Source organism: Podarcis liolepis (assembly GCF_965112155.1).
Source record: "Podarcis liolepis genome assembly, chromosome: 1".
In the NCBI taxonomy this organism is placed as follows: domain Eukaryota; kingdom Metazoa; phylum Chordata; class Lepidosauria; order Squamata; family Lacertidae; genus Podarcis; species Podarcis liolepis.
Window position 1 is genome coordinate 15,663,639 of NC_139554.1, and position 7,395 is coordinate 15,671,033.

Genomic DNA, 7,395 nt, shown 5'->3' on the forward strand with positions numbered 1-7,395 from the left:
GATAGATAGATAGATAGATAGATAGATAGATAGATAGATAGATGATAGATAGATATTGATATAGATATATTGATATATATATTTATTGATACATATATATACAGTGGTACCTTGGGCTACATACGCTTCAGGTTACATACGCTTCAGGTTACAGACTCCGCTAACCCAGAAATAGTGCTTCAGGTTAAGAACTTTGCTTCAGGATGAGAACAGAAATTGTGCTCCGGAGGCGCGGCAGCAGCGGGAGGCCCCATTAGCTAAAGTGGTGCTTCAGGTTAAGAACAGTTTCAGGTTAAGTACGGATCTCCGGAACAAATTAAGTACTTAACCTGAGGTACCACTGTATATTGTTTTAAAATAGATACATTTATGCCAGGAAAGCAAGCAAGCAAACAAACAAACAAACAAACAAACAAACAATCATACAATAAAATAAACAAACAAACTATAAATTGACAAACAGACAATAGCAATACATGAAACAACACAATTCTTATAACTAACATCATTTGTACTCCCAATGATGTGGACGATTGTAAAACTTGTAAAACAAGAAATTAAAAATGACTTCCAATTAGTCTCGCTGTACTTTATCTGTTGATTATCTTATACCGCACAGTTTCATACCATTAGAGACTTCTATACTGCCCTTTGGGAGGGATGGTCATAGGGCAGTTTATCCCCCAAAAATGGTACTGTAAAAAGATAAACGCATAATAAACAAAACGATTGCGATAATTCTCACGAGTAACATAATTCAAACACAGTAAAAACGGCTGAGGAACAGTTCCCAGGATCCTTTGCTGCAAGTCATGTGCCTCAGAGTTCCTTTAAATGGATGTTGTGGACACAGCCAGGGTCAGAGGCAAAAGCGACATTCAGGATCAGATTGAAGCCTATCATTCCACAGGAACAACAAAACTCTGAACCTCTGGCAAAGGACGCAGGAGGAAGGCTTGGGAATAAGGCTGCTGGAGTGATGAATACAGTCGTGTGTAAGTTCATACATCTCAGTTAGATCAAAGTGCATACATCTCAGATTCATGCATCTCCGTTAGATCAAAAGAACCAGCAATTAATTCACTTTAACACTGGTCCCAGCCTACTTTCTGGGCTCATTACGGCATGTGTACATCTTCCAGCTTCTTCCCCAAACAGTTTTTCACCTGGAAAGGACAGGCATTAGGGGTCTGTGTTTAATGCCTGGGAAAACTTTTGTGCTGCACATCCAGAATCCACAGACTGCTGAGGGGGGAGATTTAGGGTTCCCAGAGTGGTTTAACACTCAACCTCTCTTCACACAGAATTGCAGGTCTGTGGGGGGAACAGGGGTCTCCTAACAACTCTACGGCTCCTGCCCAGTTCTCTTTGGGAGAAGCCATGATTGTTTAATGTGGTATCATAGTGCTTTAAATGTATGACCTGTGACTTTCTTGTTCCAGCAGGTATTTAAAGGTAGAGTTTGACCTTATGATATCTTTTTTATTGTTTTGCTGTCTCATATTCTGTCAGTTGTTTTTATGTACACCCCTTAGAAATGTGAATAATTAAGCAGTATGAAAATGCCTCAAATACCTTAAAAAGTTTTTCTTTTTCTTTTGTAAGACTGGGCAAAGCTGGATCCAAAATATGGCAACCTTATCCCAAATTGCTGATCTAAGGGACACGGGATGCAAGTTGGATAAATGAATGAAATGCAATGAAAGGGGGCTTTGAAAATGCGATTCTCTGTAATCTGAGCAAGTCTTGTTTTTGCAAAGTCCTTTTAAATGCATCAGGTTATGTTTTATTAACATTTTCAGCCCCTTCCTTCCTTCACCTCTGATAAAAGGGATATTCATAGTGCACTAGCACATCAGCGGTGCTCCTTTCAATAAAGCTGTTCGGGGAAACCAGTCCACAGTGAAAATACGATAGCAAAAAGAAGAAGAAGAATGCAGCCCAAGCTTTAATGAGCTGGGAGGCAGCCGGATTCATTTGGGAGCATTCAATCAATAACATTATCAAACAAAGGCAATTTGCATTCTCTTCTTTAAAAACAACAACCATCAAAGCTAAATGCCAAACCATATTAAAACAACGGCGAGGTAGAGAGTTAAAAAATAAACACAAATTGCATAAAAGAGCACCAAATGTAGATACAGTTGTACCTCAGGTTACATACGCTTCAGGTTACAGACTCCGGCTAACCCAGAAATAGTGCTTCAGGTTAAGAACTTTGCTTCAGGACGAGAACAGAAATCGTGCTCCAGTGGCGCAGCAGCAGCGAGAGGCCCCATTAGCTAAAGTGGTGCTTCAGGTTAAGTACAGTTTCCGGTTAAGAACGGACCTCCGGAACGAATTAAGTACTTAACCCGAGGTACCACTGTACTACGCAACAATTCTAAAGACCTTGCCTTATTCTGAGGGGATCCGCAAGCCCAGCATTATTGTGAAGGAGAGATGGGGTGGCCCTCCAGATATTCTTGGACTTCAACTCCCATCAGCCCCCGCCAGCGTAGTCCATGGTCAGGGATGATGGGACTTGGAGTGCCACAATGCCCTGGTGGGGCACAGGCTCTTCATCTCTCTAAAGCAATGGGAAGCAGCTGGTTCAGCCAGAGGATTCCAGAAGGAGAACCATTCTTCTGTTTTCAGTTTCCATCTCTGTGTGTCATTTTTTTTTTAAAAAAAGAACAGTCCAGAGGAGAAAGCACCCGCCATTTAGACTTCTTTGTTTTTCTCAGGTTTTAAAATATCTAAGGAGGACATGTGCAGTTTTTAAAAAATATTTTCATTCTCTAAGGCAGTGCTAGGAGTGGGTGTCAGGAGAGCCGGTCAGCAATGAACCACACAGAATCAGTGAATTTCACTCTTTTTTTAAGGAAGTGGGGTCTGCTCAGGAGGCCAGGCCTAGTGAGCACAACACCCTGGTAGATATTGCCCTTTTGAGGTAGCTGTAGGAAAGAAGAAGAAGAGGAGGAGTTTGGATTTGATATCCCGCCTTATCACTACCCGAAGGAGTCTCCAAGCGGCTAACATTCTCCTTTCCCTTCCTCCCCCACAACAAACACTCTGTGAGGTGAGTGGGGCTGAGAGACTTCAGAGAAGTGTGACTAGCCCAAGGTCACCCAGCAGCTGCATGTGGAGGAGCGGAGATGCGAACCCGGTTCACCAGATTACGAGTCCACCACTCTTAACCACTACACCACACTGGCTCTCCAGGGACTGAAGGTCGCCACCTTCCCACAGTCACCTAAGTGTCCTCTTCTCCCAGGTCCTTCCTAAGCAATCTGAGACTCCATCGACATGTATGTCTCTGCTCCACACTTTTCATACCTTTTCTGGTTCTGGGAAACTAGGGGGAGAGGGGAGCTGGTCGCAGCAGGAGGGGGAGACACCGTGGCTTCTTCACCAGCCTGACTCATCTCTGCCTTTTGGCCCCCTTCCTCCCCAACCTCTGATTCTGCCTCTGATTCTGGGCTTTTCTCCTTGCCTTCCTCCTCTTCTCCCCATGACCACTCATTGTGGTCCCACCACCAGTCCCCTGGCTCTGAGCCTTCTCCCCTGGGTGGTTCCCCAGTTGGTTCCTCCTGCCATTCCTCTGCGTCCAACCAGTCCATGACAGTAAATGAAACCATATATCCTTTTTTTTAATTTAAAGTTTTTTTATTTATACAACAAGAAAAACAAACAAACAAAAAACACAAATACCAAATTATACACAAATTACAAAAATAACCATAGACACATAATATTCTTAGCAAACAATAAAACATCTATTGATCTTAACACTAAAGACCCAACCTCCCGTCTATTCCATACTTCAAATTCATATTACTTATTGCCAATACACATTTTTTTTCATAATTAAACTTATTCTCATTAAATCTAATTTCTTATATCTACCTTACAACTATTACTGAAATTCCTCGAATGCTGCAACAGAGTTTAAACTACTATATTTATTTTTCAGATATTCTTTAAAAACCTCCCATTTAGAAACAAATTCCTGTTTTGATTTATTCTTTATTTTTTCTGATAAACCATCTAATTCAGCATATTCTGTCACCTTTTGGATCCAATCTTGTATAGAGGGGATTTCATTACTCTTCCATTTTGCTGCGATCAAAACTCTTGCTGCCGCCGTCGCATATAAAAAGATACCCTTCTTCTTTTGTGGAATATCCAAATCTGTTATTCCCAGGAGGTAGGCCTCTGTTTTTTTATTGAAAGAGATCTTTAGCATTTTTTGCAGTTCTACATGGATACTATCCCAGAATACCTGTATTTTCCTACATATCCACCACATATGGAAGAATGTTCCTGAGTCTCCGCATCTCCAACAGTTACTTGATACATTTTTATACATTTTTGAAAGCTTCCATGGTGTTAGATACCATTGATGTTGCATTTTTTGAAAGTTCTCTCTAATCGTCTAACAATTTGTGAATTTCCAATTGATCTTCCATAAATTTTCCCATTGGGCCATGGTTATTGAGTGGCCAAAATCCTGGGACCACCTCACCATTGCCACTGTTACCTCCTCCTCCTTGACTGTCCAGTCAAGGAGGAGTTGTTAAGTTTTGGAAAGAGTTTTTCTTTTAGAATTTACAAGATCAGATTCGAATCGGGAAATTTCTGTTGAGAACCCCTTTTGTTTGTCAGATTTAAATTTTTCAAATAACTGATGGTATTGGAACCAGTCTGAAATGTGGTCTCTTATTTCCTCAAAGTTTTTTAATTTTATTTGGTTATCTTCATTTTTTAGAAGTATTTTATATGTTGGCCAGCTTTCCTGAGTATTTTTCCGTTTTACTGCTATGGCTTCTACTGGAGAAGTCCATCACGGGACTTTAGGCTCCATCAGGTCTTTATATTTTTCCCATACAGCAAAGAGTGACTTCTTATTATATGGTTGGTAAAGTTTTTATGAATTTTCGCTTTTCCATATATTAGGTAGGTGTGCCATCCCCAACGGTTGTCAAAACCTTCCAGGTCCAGGAGGTCCGAATCCTGCAACGTGCACCAATCTTTTAGCCAGGTGAAATAGGCTGCCTCGTAGTAAAGTTTTAGGTCGGGTAGGGAAAAGCCTCCTCTCTCTTTTATGTCTATTAAGATCAGGTGTTTAATCCTAGGTTTCTTCCCTTCCCACAGGAATTTGGAAATTTCTCTTTGCCATATCTTGAGACAACCTGCTTCGCCCAGTATTGGAATCATTTGAAATAAAAAGATTAATTTTGGAAGCACATTCATCTTTATAATGATAATCCTACCCAGAAATGTTAATTTTAGTTTACTCCAGGTTACAAAGTTTTTTCTAATCTCTAACCAAGTTTTGGTGTAATTATCCTGAAATAAGTTTATGTTCTTGGGGGTGATCCAAATACCCAGGTATTTCGCTTTTGAGGAGATTTTCAGGCCCAATATTTTTTCTAAATCGTCCTTTTCCTCTGTGGTTACATTTTTAACAAGCATTTTTGTTTTTGCTATATTCAGCTTAAAGCCTGCCACTTCTCCAAATTCTTTAATCAATTCCAGCACTCTTTTCAGACTTTCTTTAGGGTTTTCAGTCATAACAAGTAAATCGTCCGCAAAAGCTTTAATTTTATATGTTTTGCTTCCCAGAGTGATGCCTTTAACAAGTTGATCCTTTCTTATCTGATTGTTCAAGACTTCCATCACCAAGATAAATATCAGTGGTGACAGTGGGCAGCCCTGTCTGGTTCCCTTGTTTATTTTGCACTCCTCAGTAATTCTTCCATTGATGATCAGTTTTGCATATTGTTCCGAATAGATGGCATTTATTCATTTACAAATATTTTCTCCCAGTCCGATTTCTTCCATTAATTTTTTCATAAACTTCCAGGACACATTATCAAAAGCTTTTTCAGTGTCCACCAACATAATAGCTGCTGGTTTGTCAATTTTAATATCCAAATATTCTAATACATTGATCACACATCTAATATTGGATTGCATAAATCGTCCAGGAAGAAATCCGGTTTGATCTTTATGAATTATCTCTTTCAGCACCATTTTTAATCTATTTGCAAGAATGTCTGCGAATATCTTGTAATCGTTATTTAACAGTGCAATGGGTCTGTAATTGGCCATGTTTGAGGCATCTGTTCCCTGTTTGTGGATAAGAGTAATAAAGCTGTCCTTCCAAGTTTTTGGTAGCTTTCCATTTGCCAAAATATTATTCATTAGGTCTTTCATGGGAAGAAATAATGCTTGTTCTAACTTTTTATAGTAATTAGCTGGAAGACCATCTTGGCCCGGTGTCTTTCCTAATTTTGATCTCTGTATAGCTTGTTGCACCTCCATAGCTGTTATTGGTGAGTTCAAGATTTCAGTTTTTTCCTTGGGTATTATTGGTAGTTTATTTTTGCCCAAATAATCAATTATTTTTTCTAAAGTCTCTGGACCTTCTTTATATAGTTTTCCGAAAAAACTAGCAAAGTTTTTACTAATTTCCTTCGGTTCTTGAATCCATTTGTCTTCAATTTTAATTTTATTGATAATTCTATCTTCCTTTTTCTTCTTTAATTGCCAGGCCAAAAGTTTGCCAGGTTTATTTGCAAACTCAAAATTTCTATGTCTCAACCATTTTATCTTCCATTCTATCTCTTCATTTATTATCATGGATAATTGCATCTGTAAAATTTTTATACTTTGCTTAATTAGTTCATCATCTGGTTTTTGGAAAAGGATCCTTTCCTTTTTTCTAATTTCCTCCCATATCTCCATTTTCATCTTCTCCTTTATTTTCCTTTGGAATGCGTTTTGTTGGATAAAGAAGCCTCTTATGACGGCTTTACCCGCATCCCAAACTGTCTCTAGATCTACTCCTTGATTTAAGTTGAACTTAAAATATTCTTCTAAGATTTGCTTGGCCTTCCGTACAGTTTTTTCATCGTTTAGCATACTCTCATTAAGTTGCCACCTTTTAACCTTTTCTTCTTTTCCTTTAAAGTTAACCCAGACCGCGCTGTGATCTGAAAGTGTCCTTGGATGAATTTCTGCTTTTGTAATATTATTTAATAAATCCTTTGTTGTCCAGATCGCGTCAATTCGTCCCGCCGATTTATGTGGCTCTGAATAATGTGTAAATTCTTTCTCTGTTGGATTCTTAAACCTCCAAGCGTCAAACAAATTCAGGAGTTCTATTAATTAAACCATATATCCTAAAGACACCAGTCTCCGCTGACCTTCATTTCAAGGAAGCCGAACCCCTGGAGGCTCTCCGGGACTGGGGTTGCGAACAAGGATATGTGTCCTGTAGCTTCTTGAGAAATACAGTGTGCTGGTTACCCAAGAGGCGAGGTCCAAGTCCAGTCCATGGTCAAAGGTGCAACATGGAGGCAGTCCGTAGATACTGAAGCTGGGTGCAGGGCAGGGGGTCTGGTGAAG